This window comes from Heterodontus francisci, chromosome 17 (genome assembly GCF_036365525.1).
Source record: "Heterodontus francisci isolate sHetFra1 chromosome 17, sHetFra1.hap1, whole genome shotgun sequence".
NCBI classification, from domain to species: domain Eukaryota; kingdom Metazoa; phylum Chordata; class Chondrichthyes; order Heterodontiformes; family Heterodontidae; genus Heterodontus; species Heterodontus francisci.
In genome coordinates this window covers 11,583,764-11,602,079 of record NC_090387.1, presented here as the reverse complement: position 1 = coordinate 11,602,079, position 18,316 = coordinate 11,583,764, and positions in this window count along the sequence as shown.

Genomic DNA, 18,316 nt, shown 5'->3' with positions numbered 1-18,316 from the left:
GAGCGCATGGATAAACTGCAACAATTGTTTATCCCTGTCTGGCGCAAGAGTAAAACGGGGAAGGTAGCTAAACCATGGCTTACAAGGAAATTAGAGATAGCAGTAGATCCAAGGAAGAGGCATATACATCTGCCAGAAAAAAACAACTGACCTGAGAATTGGGAGCAGTTTAGAATTCAGCAAAAGAGGACCAAGGGATTGATTAAGAAAGGGAAAATAGAGTACAAGAGCAAGCTTGCGAGGAACATAAAAACTGACTGTAAAAGTTTCTATAGGTATGTGAAGAGAAAAAGATTGGTGAAGACAAATGTAGGTCCCTTACAGTCAAACAGGGGAATTTATTATGGGGAACAAAGAAATGGCTGACCAACTAAATGCATACTTTGGTTCTGTCTTCACAAAGGAGGACACAAATATCATACCAGAAATGTTGGCAAACACAGGGCTTAGTGAGAGAAAGGAACTGAAGGAAAATAAGTATTAGTAGAGAAATGGTGTAGGGGAAACTGATGAGATTGAAGGCTGATAAATCCCCAGGGCCTGATGGTATGCATCCCAGAGTACTTAAGGAAGTGTACTAAAGGGAGGTAGAGAGAAAGCAGGGAATTATAGACCAGTCAGCCTGACATCAGTAGTGGGGAAAATTCTAGAGTCCATTATCAAAGATTTTATAGCAGAGCACTTAGAGAACAGTGGTAGAATCAGGCAGAGTCAGCATGGATTTACGAAAGGGAAATCATGCTTGACAAATCTACTAGAATTCTTCGAGGATGTAACGAGTAGAGTTGATGAGGGGGAACCATGGATGCGGTTTATTTGGACTTTCAGAAGGCTTTCGACAAAGCCCCACATAAAAGAGATTAGCCTGTAAAATTAAAGCACATGGGATTGGGGGTAGTGTATTGCGATGGATAGAAAATTGGTTGGCAGACAGGAAACAAAGAGTAGGGATAAATGGGTCTTTTTCCAAATGGCAGGCAGTGACCAGTGGGGTACCGCAGGGATCGGTGCTGGACCCCACCTATTCACAATATATATTAATGATTTAGATGAGGGAACTAAATGTAATATCTCCAAATTTGCAGATGACACAAAATTGGGTGGGCGGGTGAGTTGTGAGGAGGATGCAGAGAGGCTTCAGGTTGATTTGGACAAGTTGAGTGAGTGGGCAAATGCATGGCAGATGCATTATAATGTGGATAAATGTGAGATTATCCACTTTGGTAGCAAAAACAGGAAGGCAGATTATTATCTGAACAGCTATAAACTGAGAGAGGGGAATATGCAGTGAGACCTGGGTGTTCTCGTATACCAGTCGCTGAAGGTAAGCATGCAGGTACAACAGGCAGTAAAAAAGACAAATGGTATGTTGGCCTTCATAGCGAGAGGATTTGAGTACAGGAGCAGGGATGTCTTTCTGCAATTATACAGGGCCTTGGTGAGGCCACACCTGGAATATTGTGTGTAGTTTTGGTCTCCTTATCTGAGGAAGGATGTTCTTGCTATAGAGAGAGTGCAGCGAAGGTTTACCAGACTGATTCCTGGGATGGCGGGTCTGACATATGAGGAGAGATGGAGTCGGTTAGGATTATATTCGCTGGAGTTCAGAAGAGTGAGGGGGGATCGCATAGAAACCTACAAAATTCTAACAGGACTTGACAGGGTAGATGCAGGAAGGAGGTTCCCGATTGTGGCGGAGTCCAGAACCAGGGGTCATAGTCTATGGATACGGGGTAAACCTTTCAGGACTGAGAGGAGGAGAAACTTGTCCACCCAGGGAGTGGTGAGCTTTTGGAATTCACTACCACAGAAAGCAGTTGAGGCCAAAACATTGTATGTTTTCAAAAAGGAGTTAGATATAGCTCTTGGGTCTAAAGGGATCAAAGGGTACGAGGAGAAAGCGGGAACGGTTTACTGAGTTGGATGATCAGCCATGATCATGGTGAACGGCGCAGCAGGCTCGAAGGGCCGAATGGCCTACTCCTGCTCCTATTTTCTATGTTTCTATTACAACAGTAACTACACTTAAGAACTTAAGAAATAGGAGCAGGAGTAGACCATACACCCCCTCAAGCCTGCTCCACCATTCAATACGATCATGGCTGATCTTCTGTCTCAACTCCACTTTCCCGCCCACTCCCCATATCCCATAATTTGCTGAGAGACCAGAAATCTGTTGACCTCATAAGTATGTCAAGCACTTTGGGCAGTCCTGAGGTTGTATAAGGCACTATATAAATTCAAGTTTTTAACAATAAAGCAGAACTTCTTCGAAGCTGCAGAGCTTGAACACTTCTTGGTAAATGTATAGCGACCAGGATGGTTTAGGGTTTAAAACATAGTGGATATTTTCCTTTCTGAACCAGCAGACGCCTTTTATTCCAGCAGTGCTGCCCATTTGAAATTGAAAAAGGCCACGGAATATTTTAAGTCACTGTCCAGTCCTGCCCTTTGAGAGTGCAAATCTCAAAATGCTTTTGAAACACCACACTGTCTTCCCATTAGAAGTCCTGACACCACAGGGACTCTTAAACACTCTGTTGACTCTTTCCCAAACAACTCCTGCTGCCACGGGGCTTTAAAAATACTCCATGGGACTGTTTCTCTGAGAAAACTTAATGCCACAGTGTTCTCATACCAGGAGCAGCTTTCCACGCCAGCTGCGCCTATTTTCCCGGCATTCTCCTTATACTGTTTATTTGTTTCCCCTCTCTATTTCCTTAAAACGGAGAGTGAGAAAAATTCAGGGAAAAAATTAGAGTAAAAAAAATTACAGTTCCTCTGTACAATATTTACAGTACATTGATGAATGTGTGAAGTTCTTCAGTTTACTATTCTAGGTACGTCATTAACATTTTTCTTCATGTATTGTTTTGTCACTTTTACTGCTCTCTGAGGCACTTACTGATCTTTATTGTACTTGTATATTACAAGAACACAAATGTCCGAGTGTATCAAGCCTGTGTCCTCAGTACCTTGCTCTATGGCAGCGAGGCCTGGACAACGTATGTCAGCCAAGAGCGACGTCTCAATTCATTCCATCTTCGCTGCCTCCAGAGAATACTTGGCATCAGGTGGCAGGACCGTATCTCCAACACAGAAGTCCTTGAGTCGGCCAACATCCCCAGCTTATACACACTACTGAGTCAGCGGCGCTTGAGATGGCTTGGCCATGTGAGCCGCATGGAAGATGGCAGGATCCCCAAAGACACATTGTACAGCGAGCTCGCCACTGGTATCAGACCCACCGGCCGTCCATGTCTCCGCTTTAAAGACGTCTGCAAACGCGACATGAAGTCCTGTGACATTGATCACAAGTCGTGGGAGTCAGTTGCCAGCATTCGCCAGAGCTGGCGGGCAGCCATAAAGACGGGGCTAAAGTGTGGCGAGTCGAAGAGACTTAGCAGTTGGCAGGAAAAAAGTCAGAGGCGCAAGGGGAGAGCCAACTGTGTAACAGCCCCGACAAACAAATTTTTCTGCAGCACCTGTGGAAGAGCCTGTCACTCGAGAATTGGCCTTTATAGCCACTCCAGGCACTGCTCCACACACCACTGACCACCTCCAGGTGCTTACCCATTGTCTCTCGAGATAAGGAGGCCAAAGAAAGATATTATTAACCGAACACTAGAGGGCCCCACTGATGGGAGTGAGCACATCGTAGCAATGACATGCAAGATGACATCCTGGAATGTAAATCAAGAGAGATGGTTCCAAGGAGTCTAAAATAGAAACACCCATTACTTTGCCAGATCAACTGAAGGTTTATTGGACAAAACTCCAAAATTTGCAACATTAGCTTGCATTTATATCGTGCCTTTAATGTAGAAAAGCATTGCATGGAGCATCACGGATGAGTGAAGTCACAGATGTCAAGCCTTTCTGGAAGGGTTATGAGAAGTGACTGGAAGATTACCAGAAGAGATATAAATCTGAGAAGGATCTTGCAGATAGGGAGGGAAGTGGAGAGGTAGAAGGGCTTGTGGATGAGCTGAAAGATTTAGGGGTCTCAGTGCAGAAATCACAAAAAAGGCGATGGGAATGTTTATCTGAAGGACTGCAGTCCAAAGGAATGGAAGTTATGTTACAGATGTACAAAGCTCTGGTCAGACTCCATCTGGAGCACTACATTCATTTCTGGGAACTGTGCCTCAGGAAGGATATATTAGCCCCGGAGGGAGTGCAACACAGATTCACCAGAATGATACCAGGGTAAAAAGGTTTAAACTTGGAGGACAGGTTGTATAAATTAGTCTCGTATTCCCTTGAATATCGAAGATTGAGAGGTGATCTAATTGAGGTACTTGAGATGATATAAAGCATTTGATAGAATTAATAGAAACTATTTCCTCTGGTGGAGATTCCAGAACAAGGAGTTATAACCATTAAAGATGAGCTTGCAGAGCTGGCAGAGATAGGGTGAATCTCCAGTAAGACAGAGATTCAGGACTGGAATAGGTGGGGCAAGGTTGGGAACTGGGGGACAGCAGAGGTGAGAGAGCTGCACAGATTATTCTCATCATCTCTGTCCTAAACGGGTGACCCCTAATTTTAAAACAGTGACCACTAGTTCCGGCCTCATCCACGGAGGAAACATCCTCTCCACATCCACCTTATCAAGACCGTTCGGGATCTTATATACTTCAATCAAGTCTCCCCTTATTTTCTAAACTCCAGTGAAAACATGCCCAGTCTGTCCAACCTTTCCTCATAAGACAACCTGCTTATACCAGGTATCAATCTGGTAAACCTCCTCTGAACCACCTCCAACGCATTTACATCCTTTCTTAAATAAGGAAACCAAACTGCACACAGTATTCGAGATGTGATCTCACCAATGCCCTGTATTACTGAAGCATAACATTCTTAATTTTATTTTGAATTCCTCTCATAATAAAGAAGAACATTCCATTAGCCTTCTTTATTACTTGCTGTACATGCATACTAACTTTTTGTGACTCATGCACTGGAACACTTAGATCCCTCTGCACCTCTAAATTCTTCAGTCATTCTCCATTTAAGTAATACTCTGCTTTTTTATTCTTCCTGTCAAAGTGAACAACTTCACATTTTCCAACATTATACTCCATCTGCCAGATTTTTTCCCACTCAGTCATCCTATCTATATTGCTCTGCAACCTTCTGATGTCCTCTTCACAACATACATTCCGACTTGTCTTTGTGTCACCTGCAAATTTAGCTACCATGCCATGGCTCCCCACATCTAAGTCATTGATATAAATTGTGAAAGGTTGAGGCCCCAGCACAGACCCCAGGTGGACTCCACTCGTCACATCCCGCTAATCAGAAAAGGACCCATTTATGCATACTCTCCGTGTTCTGCCAACCAGCCAATCTTCTATAAAAGCAAAATACTGCGGATGCTGGAAATCTGAAATAAAAACGAGGAATGCTGGAAATACTCAGCAGGTCTGGCAGCATCTGTGGAGAGAGAAGGAGAGTTAATGTTTCAGGTCAGTGACCCTTCATCAGTTCTGAAAAAGGGTTCACTGACCTGAAACGTTAACTCTGCTTCTCTCTCCACAGATGCTGCCAGACCTGCCGAGTATTTCCAGCATTTCTTGTTTTTATTTCAGTCAATGTTCTATTCATGGTAATCTGTTACCCACTACACCATGAGCTCTTACTTTGTGCAAAAACCTTTTATGTGGCACCTTGTCAAATGCCTTCTGAAAACCCAAGTACATTAGGTCAATGGGCTCCCCTTTATCCATGGCACATGTTACTCCTTCAAAAGAACTCCAATAAATTGGTTAAACATGATCTTCCTTTCACAAAGCCATGCTGACTATTCCCAATTACCTTGAGTTTTTCTAAATGCCCAGATATAGCCTGCTTAATGATGAATTCTAACACCTTGCCCACGACAGACATCAAGCTAACTGGCCTATAGTTATCTGTTTTCTGCCCCGCCCCCCCTTCTTGAATAGAGGGGTTATATTTGCTATTTTCCAGTCTGATGGCACCTTTCCAGAATCTAGTGAACTTTGAAAAATAAACACCAACGCATCTACTACCTCATTAGACACCTCTTTTAAGACCCTAGGATGAACTTCATCAGGACCCAGGGACTTGTCAGCACACAGCTCCATCAGTTTGGTCAATACTGCTTCCCTGGTGATTGTAGATTAGATGATTAGAGATACAGCACTGAAACAGGCCCTTCGGCCCACCGAGTCTGTGCCGAACATCAACCACCCAATTATACTAATCCTACATTCCTACCAAACATCCCCACCTGTCCCTATATTTCCCTACCACCTACCTACACTAGTGACAATTTATAATGGCCAATTTACCTATCAACCTGCAAGTCTTTTGGCTTGTGGGAGGAAACCGGAGCACCCGGAGAAAAACCCACGCAGACACAGGGAGAACTTGCAAACTCCACACAGGCAGTACCCGGAATCGAACCCGGGTCCCTGGATTGTAATTTCACCAAGTTCCTCTCTTCCTTCCAGCCCCTGATCTACAGCTATTACTGGAATGTTTTTTTTTTATCCTCTATAGTGAAAATAGAAGCAAAATATTTGTTCATTTCATCCGTCATTTTCTTATTATCTACTATTAACTCCCCATTCTCACTCTCTAGAGGACCAACATTCACTTTTCTTACTCTTTTCCTTTTTAAATATCTGTAGAAATTCTTGCTATCTGTTTTTACATTTTTAGGCAGCTTCCTCTAACCTTTTAGTCATTCTCTGCTGTTCTTTATATTCTGACCAGTTATTTGACCTGCCATTCATCTTCATGCAATTATATGCTTTTTCCTTAAGTTTGATGCTTTCCTTAACTTCTTTAGTTAACCACAGATGGAGGGTCCTCCCCTAAGAATTTTTCTTCACGGTAGGAATATACTTATTCTGAGTATTCTGAAATATCCCCTTAAATGTCTCTCACAGCTTCTCTATTGATCTTTCTCCTAGCCTAGTCACCCAGTTTACTTTAGCTAGCTCAGCTTTCATGCCCACATAGTTGCCCTTATTTAAGTTTAAAATACTAGTCTTAGACTCACTCTCCTCTCTTTCAAACTGGATGTAAAATTCAATCATATTGTGGCCACTGCTACCTTGAGGTGCCTTTACTCTGAGATCATTAATTAATCCTGTCACATTACACAATACCAAGTCTAATATAACCTGCTCTCTGGTTGGTTCCAGAACATGCTGCTCTATCTTTTGAGAAACTATCTCAAAAGTATTCTACAAACTCCTCATCCAAGCTATTATTGCCAATCTGATTTTTCCAGTTTATATGTAGATTAAAATCACCCATGATTATTGCCGTGCCTTTATCACAAGCACCCAATATTTCTTCTTGTATACTTCATCCTACATTTTAATCACTGTTAGGGGGCCTGTAGACCACTCTCACTGGTGACTTCTTTCCCCTACTATTCCTCATCTCCAAACTGATTCCCTGGTTGGCAAAATGTGATGAGTGGTGTGCCACAGAGATCTGTGATGGGGTCTCAACTTTTTCCAATTTATATAAATGACTTAGATGAAGGGACCGAAGGTATGTTTGCTAAATTTTCTGATGACACAAAGATAGGTAGGAAAGTAACTTGTGAAGAGGAGATAAGGGGGCTCCAAAGGGATATAGATAGGTTAAGTGAGTGGGCGAAGACCTGGCAAATGGAGTATAATGTGGAAAAGTGTGAAACTGTCCACTTTGGCAGGAAGAATAAAAAAGAAGCATTTTATCTAAATGGCGAAAGATTGCAGAGCTCTGAGATGCAGAGGGATCTGGGTGTCCTAGTGCATGAATCACAAAAGGTGAGTATATAGGTACAGCACGTAATTAGGAAAGCTAATGGAATGTTATCGTTTATCGCGAGGGGGATTGAATACAAAAGTAGGGAGGTTATGCTTCAGCTATACAGGGCATTGGTGATATCACAACTGGAGTACTGTGTATGATACTGGTCTCCTTATGCAAGGAAGGATGTAAATGCGTTGGAGGCAGTACAGAGAAGGTTTACTAGACTAGTACCTGGAATGGGCGGGCTGTCATATGCGGAAAGATTGGACAGGCTAGGCTTGTATCGACTGGAATTTAGAAGAGTAAGAGGCGACTTGATTGAAACATATAAGATCCTGAGGGGACTTGACAGGGTGGATGTGGAAAGGATGTTTCCCCTTGTAGAAGAATCTAGAACTAGAGGTCACTGTTTAAAAATAAGGGGTCGCCCATTTAAGACAGAGATGAGAAGAACTTTTTTCTCTCAGCAGGTCCCGAGTCTTTGGAATTTTCTTCCTCAACAGGCGGTGGAAGCAGAGTCTTTGAATATCTTAAGGCAAAGTTAGATAGATTCTTGATAAGCAAGGGGATGGAAGGTTATCGGGAGTAGGTGGAAATGTGGAGTAATCAGTTCAGCCATGAACTTATTGAATGGCGGTGCAGGCTCGAAGGGCCGAGTGGCCTACTCCTACTTTTTATTTGTATGTTTGTATGACTCTACATCCTGATCTCTTGAACCAAGATCATCTCTAACTATTGCACCAATGCCATCCGTGATTAACAGTACTACCCCTCCACCTTTACCTAGCTTCCTGTTCTTCTTGAATGCCATATACTCTTCAATATTCAGGACCCAATCCTTGTCATTCTGCAGCCACATCACCGTAATGGCTATCGGATCATATTTATTTACTTTAATGTACGCTATCAGTTTGGCTACTTTGTTTTGAATGCTACGTGCATTCAGATACAGAGCCTTTATTTTTGTTTTTCTGTTATCTTTGTAACATCTAGTCTTGACTGTTGGTGTAGTCTTAGGTTTTTCCTGTCTGTCCCTTCCTGCCATTCTTGGACCTTCATTTTCCACATTACTATTCTGCTCTTCTGCCTTGACTCTACTCCATGATTTGCTACATCTGCTTAAACCTGATCCCTCACCCCCCCCCCCCTTTTTTAGTTTAAAGCCCTCTCTATTTCCCTCGAACACTGGTCCCAGCACCGGTTCAGGTGCAGACCGCGCCAACGGCATGAATCTTTGCATGCAAGGCCGATATTCTTCCTGAGGTGCAAAAAAGTGAATGCAGTATTCCAGATAGGGTGTAAGCAGAGCTTTATATAACTAGTAACATTTCCCCTTTGCATTGCAGCCCGCTTGAGATAAAGCTCAATGGAATCATTCTACTGAAGTTGCACTGCAACCCCTCCAAAGCCAACACATCCTTCCGGAAGTGCAATGCTCAGAACTGAACACAGTAGTCCCTATGATTTCCTTGTAGGTTGTCTCCTAATTTGGCTGAAGAGTTTTATTCAAGATGAGTGCTGAGCTTTTAACCCTTGAGAATTCTACATACACAGCATGTGTTTTATTTTAAGAGAAATTCATTTGAATTCCACATTTAGAAACTTGGAAATATATAAGGACATCCTGTACTTTATCAAGATGCTCCTTGTGACTGTGTCAGAATCCCCTGCAGCCTGCATGTTACAAGAAATACAGTGTGCAAAACCTACTGGGGTTAATAAATGTATCTCGGAACACAGTCTCCTTTCTCAGCCGAGGCGAATGGTAATGTATGAGGAGGAGTGCTCCTGTCACGTTTATTGGAAGCGTAGAAGATTCACTTTGGCATGCAGTCAAGCTTAAGAGGGAAAACAGATTCGGGAATGTTACAGTTCATGATTACCACACACCTTGGAGTCCGTCGCTGCAATTAAATCACACCCACCTGGACGACTGCCCAATAACTGTCAGTTACCTGAACAGGATAAGCAGTCGTTCTACTGCCCCAAACCATTTGTCAGTTCTACACGATCGTGAATATATTAGTTATATTTTGCCTGACAAATCCTCTCTGTTTTTTTTTTGATGTTCTAATTAGCTGCAATTTAATGCCTGAATGTCAGATTGATATAATTAAGCTTTCTGGTTGTCAGCATTCAAAAGAGGAATATGTGTCAACATTTGTAAATTGCCATGTTGGGCAGCAAAGGTTAGATGTTGGAAACAGAAAGTGTTTGCAACCCAAGCATTTTAGCTTCTGTGGGTTATGTACATCAGTAATGTGTGAGATGCAGTTCTGGTACTCAACTGCAGAACACAAGATAGATAATAAAGGTGAGAAAGGCCATTCAGCCTGTCTTGCCTTAGCCAACCAGAGCAAAAGACTTACATTCTTCTATCATATCATCCGGATGTTTTCTCAAAGAGTGCAACCCTTTGCCTCTACTGCCCAATTGAGTTGACCAATCCAAGTGTTGACCATAATCATAGAATGCTACAGCGTAGAAGAAAGCTATTTGGGTCATCATTCCTCTGCTGCTTCTTTGAAACAGCTGACCAATTAGCTCTGCTCCTTGGCTCTTTTTCCACAGCTTTGCAAATGGTTCCCCTCAAGTATTTATCCAATTGCCTTTTGAAAGTTACTATTGAATCTGCATCCACCTTCCTCTCAGGCAGTGCATTCCAGAACACAACAATGCACTGCAGAAAAAAATGTTTTCTCTTCTCCCTTCTGGTTCTTTTGCTAATTTCCTTAACTCTGTGCCCTCTGGTAACTAACCATTCTGTCATTTCTCCCTGTTCACTCGATCGAAATCTTTCTCTGTGTGAAGATGTTCTGTTGATCTTTTGTTTCATCAGTTTAAACCTATGAGGAGAGATTAGGAGAACTATTTTGTTATATAGCAAGTTATTATGATCTGGAATGCGCTGTCTGAAAGAGTGGTGGGAGCAGATTCAAAAGTAACTTTCAAAGGGAATTGGATATTGTGACAGAAACCACACCTTCCAAATGGAAACATTAATTTCATCAAATGGAACACTATTTGAACTTTTACTGGATATTGAACATAACTTGTTTAAAAAGACCACAGAGCTGAATGGCTGAAAACATGACGGCACATTTGCATTCTGAAAGACAGTTACATAGAGTCAATGGGAGTGCTCCTTGATTCAATTATGCAGATGGGTTTTGTCAATAGTAATGATCAAAAGGCATTGAGAGTAATTGTCTGTGTAAGAGCCAGCACTTCATCCCCCCACCGAGTGTGTCTAGTAAGCTTTGAACGATCAACAATCCTCGCAGGCGATGCTGTTTCGAACAAAGAGCTGGTCACATGACTAACCTGCCAGCCAACCTGGGAATTGATTGAATTGTGCCTCACAGAAAAGGTTGAGGAGACTGCAATTGAACATCAAGAAGAAAGTACCTCTCTCTCTCGGTCTCCGTCCCCAGCAAACTTCCAGGGACCCATGGAAGCAACTTAAGCCTCAAGACAGAAGACCCCTGCAGCCTTCTGGGAAGCAGCATAAGAGGACTTCTTCAGCTTTCTGGTACCAGCAAAATAAGTTGAAATTGTGTACTGGGCCCCAACAAGAACTGCAAGACATGATTTCAATCAAAGACTTTACAGCAAAACTAAAACCAGTAACTGAATTCCATCTCCTATTCCAAACTGTCTCCCTTTAATTCTTTCTCCTCCTCTGTATCTATTTGTGTGTATGTTTATCGCGAATGCATGCTAGTGTGGTTGTGTCGTGAATTTTTAGTAACTTTAACTGAGTTAGAATGGTAAGGTTAATAAAATTGCACCTTTCTAGTTTAAACCTGAGAAAGCCTGTCTGATTGGTTCATTTACAATTACAATTAGAAAGCAGTGAGCAAGCACTCACTGAAGCGAAGCTAAAGACTGTGTTTTAAAATGTTAAACCCTGTTACAGCCAAACCAGGAAAGGGATGAGAGGGGAGTCTGAGACCCTTTCCTCATCCGGTCGTAATAGAAATTTTTGGGGCTAGCGCCCAAGATTGGATCCACAGACAGACGAGGAATGGGAAGTGGAAAATCAAATCGATCCCAATCAAAAAGAGAAAATATTTCAATGCAGGTTTTCTTGTGGTTGTGTGTGCTAGAATACAAACATGTCTGCGACCGAAGCCAGTAACTACCCAAGCCAGGGTGAAGTAACTTGTGATAAGTTAAAAGCACTGTCTATGAGGAGTATGGCGGAGCAGTGTGGGATCACTTTCCATGCCAAGGCTAGGAAATCTGCACTCCTAAGACTGGTGGCCGACCATTTTTCCCTTGAATCTGAAGAATCAGGGACAGGGTTAGAAACAGACTCCGACAGGGTATTGCAAGCAAACTTACAATTTCGATCAGAGGAAACAATATAAATTAGAAAACAGGGAAAGAGAGAGAGAGAGAGAATAAGGGAGAGACAGGAAAAAGAAAAAGAAAGAGAGGAGAGAGAGAAATACATTTCCAGCAGGAATGGGAGGAAAGAGAGCTGAGGCGGCTTGAGTTAGCTTGGGGGTGACAGAGTAACCCAGTGAAAGCATGGAAAATACAAGTAGTGCGGGGCTTTGCAATGAGCTTTTAAAATTTTCCCAACTGATTCCAAAATTCAGTGATGGAGACGTGGAAGCATTTTTGTATCTTTTGAGAAACTTGTAAGACAGTGAAAATGGCCGGCTGAGAGTTGGACTCTTCTGCTGCAAAGTACGCTGACAGGAAAAGCCCATGAGGTTTATTCCCTGCTGGCAGTGAGAGTTCATCAAATTATGAACTGACAAAAAATGCTATCCTCGGGGCATATGAGTTCGTAACGGAAGCCTACCGCCAGATGTTCCGAACCCTCAGGAAGCAAGCTGATCAACCTTACTTAAAAAGAAGTAGCTGGTTTTGGGCCAGTGGCTGAGGGCTCTTAAAGTGCAGCCCAGCTATGAAAACCTCAGAGGGGTAATTCTCCTCGAGGAATTTAAAAACTCTCTCCCACTCTCCATGAAGACCCATGTGGAGGAACAAAAAATACATTGAGCAAGGCTGGCTGATGAGTTTGCCCTAATAAACAAGGTTCCCCAGGGGAAAACATTTCCTAGCCACTCCCACAAATCCGAAAAGGACAAAGGGTGAGAAGGTGATAGGAGCCCAAGCAGTCCTGGGAGGGAAAGAAAAGCAAGAGACACAGGGGCCCCTCCTCCAGCCAAAAATCATAGTGCTGTAAGTAGGAGTGAGACCCGGAGACCTGTGTGCTTCCAATGTAATAAGGCAAGTCATCTGGGAGCTGCCTGCTGGAAACTACAGGGAAAGTATGTAGGGTTAATCAGGGCACACCCGCTTAGTGAAGGAGAAAGGACCTTGATGGAAAGCACAGCTGAACAAGCTGTGACTTTAACTGCAGCAGTAATAAGACCCAGAAAACATACTGCTGCGGGTGCAGGAAAATTTAGTAGGATCGCTGAAGGTTATCAGGATTTTGTGTCTGAAGGGAGAGTAACCCCATAGCCCTCGAGTGGGGCAAACATGCCCATAGTAATCTTCAAGGGCACAGGTGCCACTAGATCCCTTTTACTGGGAAAAGGCCTGACCTTTCCCCCAGAGAGTACAGTAAATACCAGAATGGTGGTGAATGGTATTGGAGGGCAGCGTATGCCTGTACCTGTACACTGGGTGCACCTGGAGTGTGACCTAGTTTCGGGACCGGTGACTGTAGGGATTGTCTCTAGTTTGCCTGTGGACGAGGTTGACCTGCTCCTAGGTAATGATCTGGTGGAAGCGAAGATGGTAGCTTCCCCAGGAGTGATAGAGAGATCGAAGGAGGTCAGAGAGACAGGGCAGTGGCAGGAGATGGATCCCTGCAGTTCCCCTGAATGTGTAGTGAATGTAGTGTAGCCATGACCAAACCAGCTCCCCCAGATGAGACTGAATTGGCACTGCAGGCAGATGACCATGAGGTCTGTCTGTCCGAGATTTCTGTGGAAAGTTAGAGGATCCAGGGAATGAATTAAATGGATTTTCCCTAGCTGAGGCTCAGCGAGCTGACCCAGTATTGCAAGAATTAGCACAGGCGGCCCAGTCTGAAAGTGAAGCAGAGGGAGTCCCTGATTGCTACTATTTAAAGAATGAGGTACTGATGAGGAAATGGAGTTCTCCTCACAGATCTGAGAGCAAGGAGTGGACAGTAGTTCACCAGTTAGTGGTGCTGCAGAGGTACCGGAGAGAAATATTGAGAAGGGTCAATGAGATTACAATGGCTGTACATGCCGGTATACAAAAACCAAAGCCCACATAAGACAGCAGTTTGACTGGCCAAAACTGCACAAGTATATGGTAGAGTGTTCTAGGAGTTGCCACATGTGCCAGGTTGAGGAGAAACCCCAACCTGCAGTGAAATCTGCACCCCTAATTCCTGTAACGACTTTTGGGAAATCCTCCAGCAGAGGGCTAGTGAATGGTAAGGGACCACTGCCGAGAACAAAAGGGGACAGACAGGCACAGGATCGGCAAAAGGTTAAAGTTAAAGCCCTACATAAAGTGACGGCGGAGCTGGGATCGGGTGGGGAAGGCCTCCCGGAGCCTTCCGCTCCATTTAATGCGTCCCCCACCCTGCCACCATCCTGCTCGCTGGGGTAGCGTTAAATTCCATCCATTACGAGTAATTGTCTGTGTAAGAGCCAGCATTCATTCACCCACTGAGAGAGTCTAGTAAGCGTTAAAGAATCATTGCAGGCGATGCTGTTTCAAACAAAGAGCTGGTCAAATGACTAACCTGACAGCCAACCTGGTAATTGATTGAATTGTGACTCACAGAAAAGGTCGGGGAGACTGTAATTGAACATCAAGAAGAAAGCACCTCTCTCACGCTGTCTCTCTCTCCAGCAAACTTCCAGGGAACTATGGAAGCAACTTAAGCCTCAAGACAGAAGATCCCAGCAGCCTTCTGGGAAGCAGCATAAGAGGACTTCTTCAGCTTTCTGGTATCAGATAAGTTGAAAGTGTGCACTGGACCCCAACAAGAACTGCAAGATTTAACTTAAATCAAAGACTTTACAGCAAAACTAAAACCAGTAACTGAATTCCATCTACTACTCCAAACCCTCCTGCTTTAATTCTTTCTCCTCCTCTGTATTTATTTCTGTGTATGTTTATCGCGTATGCATACTAACATGGTTGCGTTGCGTATTTGTAGTAACTTTAACCGAGTTAGAATGGTAAGGTTAATAAACTTACACCTTTCTTGTTTAAACCTGAGAAAGCCTGTCCGATTGGTTTGTTTACAAATACAATTAGAAAGCAGTGAGCAAGGACTCACTGAGGTGAAGTTAAAGACACTGTGTTTTAAAAGGTTAAACGCTGTTATGGCCAAACCAGGAAAGAGGCGAGAGGAAAGCCTGAGACCCCTTCCTCACCTGATCATAACAATATATACATAAAAAGGAAAACAAATTGCAGGGCTATTGGGAAAGAACAGGGGGAGCGGAACTAACTGGATAGCTCTTCCAAAGAGCCAGCACAGATAAGATGGGCTGAATGGCCTCCTTCCCCATTCTCTGATTCTATATTTTCTCCTTTGTTACATGGGCAGAATCCCGAATCAGGATAAATCTTAACTATGCCATTTAAAAGGTTCCTGTGAGATGAATAGATTCTGTTGATGGAAACAGTCCTCTTGTCTTGACCATCACTCATCATCCTTCCTCAAATTTGACTTTCTGACCTCCCCACCTTGTCAGCTGCTCCTCTTATTCTCATTCTGACCTTTCCGCTTCTATCTGAGCTCAATGCAAAAGTCAGGCACAGTATTTCATCTGGCTCCTGAGTACTCAATTTGAACTGTGACTTCAACAAAGTCAGATTCCAGCTCATTCCCCCATGTTCCTATTGCATTTCCAAATAAATTTTCACATTTCATTACTTTGCACTGTAAAGCTGTGTTTAACCCACCTTTTCCTCTTTCCAATGCATAACTTCAAAGATTCTTGTGTAAGACCCAGCATTTTACACATTTCAAAACAGCATCTTTTACTTTCTTTTTTGGTGATTAAACCCCTCAGCTGCTTCTTTGTTGATGTAGTTAGTATGTTTGATCAGAAACAGGCCATTTTGCCCCACAGTTCAATGCCAGCATTTATTCTCCACACGAGCTTCCTCACACCCCTCTTCATTTAACCCCATCAACATATCCTTCTACCATCAATGTATCCTTTGTTTTGTCTTCTGAAAAGGTCTTACCCAGCCTGATGAAGGAATTCACCCTTAACATGAACAGGCTGATCTACAGTGTATGTCCAGCACCTTCTACTTGTAACCTGCTGAAACTTAGATTTTGCTTTTTATTTTATGAACACTCTTGAACGTGACTTGAAAGCAGTTGACTAAGATGGAATGTCACAAAGATACGTAAGATAATAAGTTCTATTCAGAAGGTAAATCCAGAACATTACTTCAAACTGAAGTATCACAGCAGGACAAGGGAGGAAAGGGTTCAAACTGGCAAAAGGCAAGCTTGGGACAAATTCTCGTTCACAAAAAGAATTATAGTTTTGTTTCAAGTTGTCAGATTTAGTACCTCCCATGGTGAGTGTGATCCTAGGCGCTCACTGCATGCACATATTCCAGCACCTCAGAGGCTAAAGAATCATACCACACATTCCTATGTTTCTGGGGTGCGGAATTTTCCGAGATAAATGAATGGGTAACACTTTAATACTTAAATTACGAGGATAAACGACATCAATTTTGTTTGTATTATCCTCAGTATAGAAAATTGAGTGACAATCTGAACACCATGTTTAAGTGGTTTAAGGATTCAATAGGGTAGACATGGAAGAATTATTTCCTCTGGCTTGTGACTCGAGCACAAAGGACATAATCTTAAAATTACAGCTAGACCGGTAAGACAAAAGTTAGAAATCTGCAACTCTATCCACCAAAAGGGCTGTGGATGCTGAGACAATTGGATCTTTCAAGGCTGAGTTCAATGGATTTTTGTTAGGTAAGAGTTTCAAGGGTTAGGGAGCAACAGCTGGTAAACGAAGTTGAGCAATAGATCAACCGTGACTGAATTGAATGGCTGAGCAGGTTTGAGGAGCTGAATAGTAACTTCTTATTCATTGTGTCACACCAACTTGCTTTGTTGTATGCTAATTTTCTCTAATCCACTGACTGGTGATCTGAATTTATTGTTTTTTGCAGAAATTTAAGAGTGAACAGCTGAAGGATGATGTTGCTGGCAGCTTAAGATGGCCACCAAATTTGCAACATTGTATCCTACATTGCAAGACTTGCAAGCCAGAAACAAAATGGTCACTCATCCCAGCAAGAACTAAGATCCAGGTAGTTTAAGGGAACCACCTGATCCTTTTAGCAAGAAGAAAAACACAGCCACCCAGTGATTCAAGCATGGTAGCAGTCATGTGACAAGCTCCTCCCCATCTGTGGTTTTAAAGTTGTGTTTCTCTATAGCAGCAAGGAGAAGCTTCTGGACTTTGACATGTTCCGACCTAAGTGGGGTCTCTCTCTCTCCATTTCAGCATACCATCTTCGAACTCTGCTTGTTGACGGATGACCTTTGCATACTCCGGCTACAATCAGAAACCCTGTTAGAGGAAATCACCCGCATCGCTGTCTCCAAGAGACTCACTGAACCGGTTATCTCCCACTTCAAACAAAAAGACTCAGGACCACCGAATTCAGCTCGAAGCCAGCCGAATCATCAAATGCCACAGACTGTATACCTTTTTCTATGGACTCTAACTCAACCAATCTTTCTCCACTTTGTAACCTATTTGTGTATGTGTGTCACCTCTAGTGTGTGTGTGTGAGTGAAAGTTGGCATGTAATTTATTATTTTCATTAGTTCAGTTTAGGTACAATAAAGTTGTCTTTCTTTGTTAAACTCAAAAAAACCTGTCCAATTGGTTCTTGTTATGATCATAGCAAGTGAGTTATCAAACACCTACTAAATTGGCCAGTACAAATGAATTAAGAAGTTCAAAAGAAAGAATGAAACCTTTTGTGGTAAAAACAAGGAGGGGGAAAAAGAGGGAAGCCCTTCAACCCCTCTTCACTTGACCGTAACAATTGCCAGGAATGACAAGTTTCACAGTATTGTCACTGTATGAAGCTAGACAGAGGCACAAGTAACTGTTCATATCAATATAGAATGATACCTTGTGCTCTGTATCAATGTAAATCTGAGTTTGGAGAATCCAAAGATGGTCACCTACCTGCAGCATGTCTGGCTTCTGAGAGTTGACCTTTGTTTCTGATGTCTTGTAGGGTTGCCACCTCAAGCTGGCCATAAACAAGGAGGTTCCATCACATGACCTCCCTACCCAAAATCCCCACCCCCACAGTCCTACCATTGGTTGCCCAACACAACCATCCTTTCAGCTTATCACCTTCCCATGCCAATCTGTTGCAGAACAATCTCTTTTTACCTGATTGGATGGTTACTAACTGTTAGTCAAATGGTCTTTTCAATATTTATATTAGTAATAACTATAATTTGAAGAAACACTTTTTTTTTTAACACCCCTATGATTTTACTCCT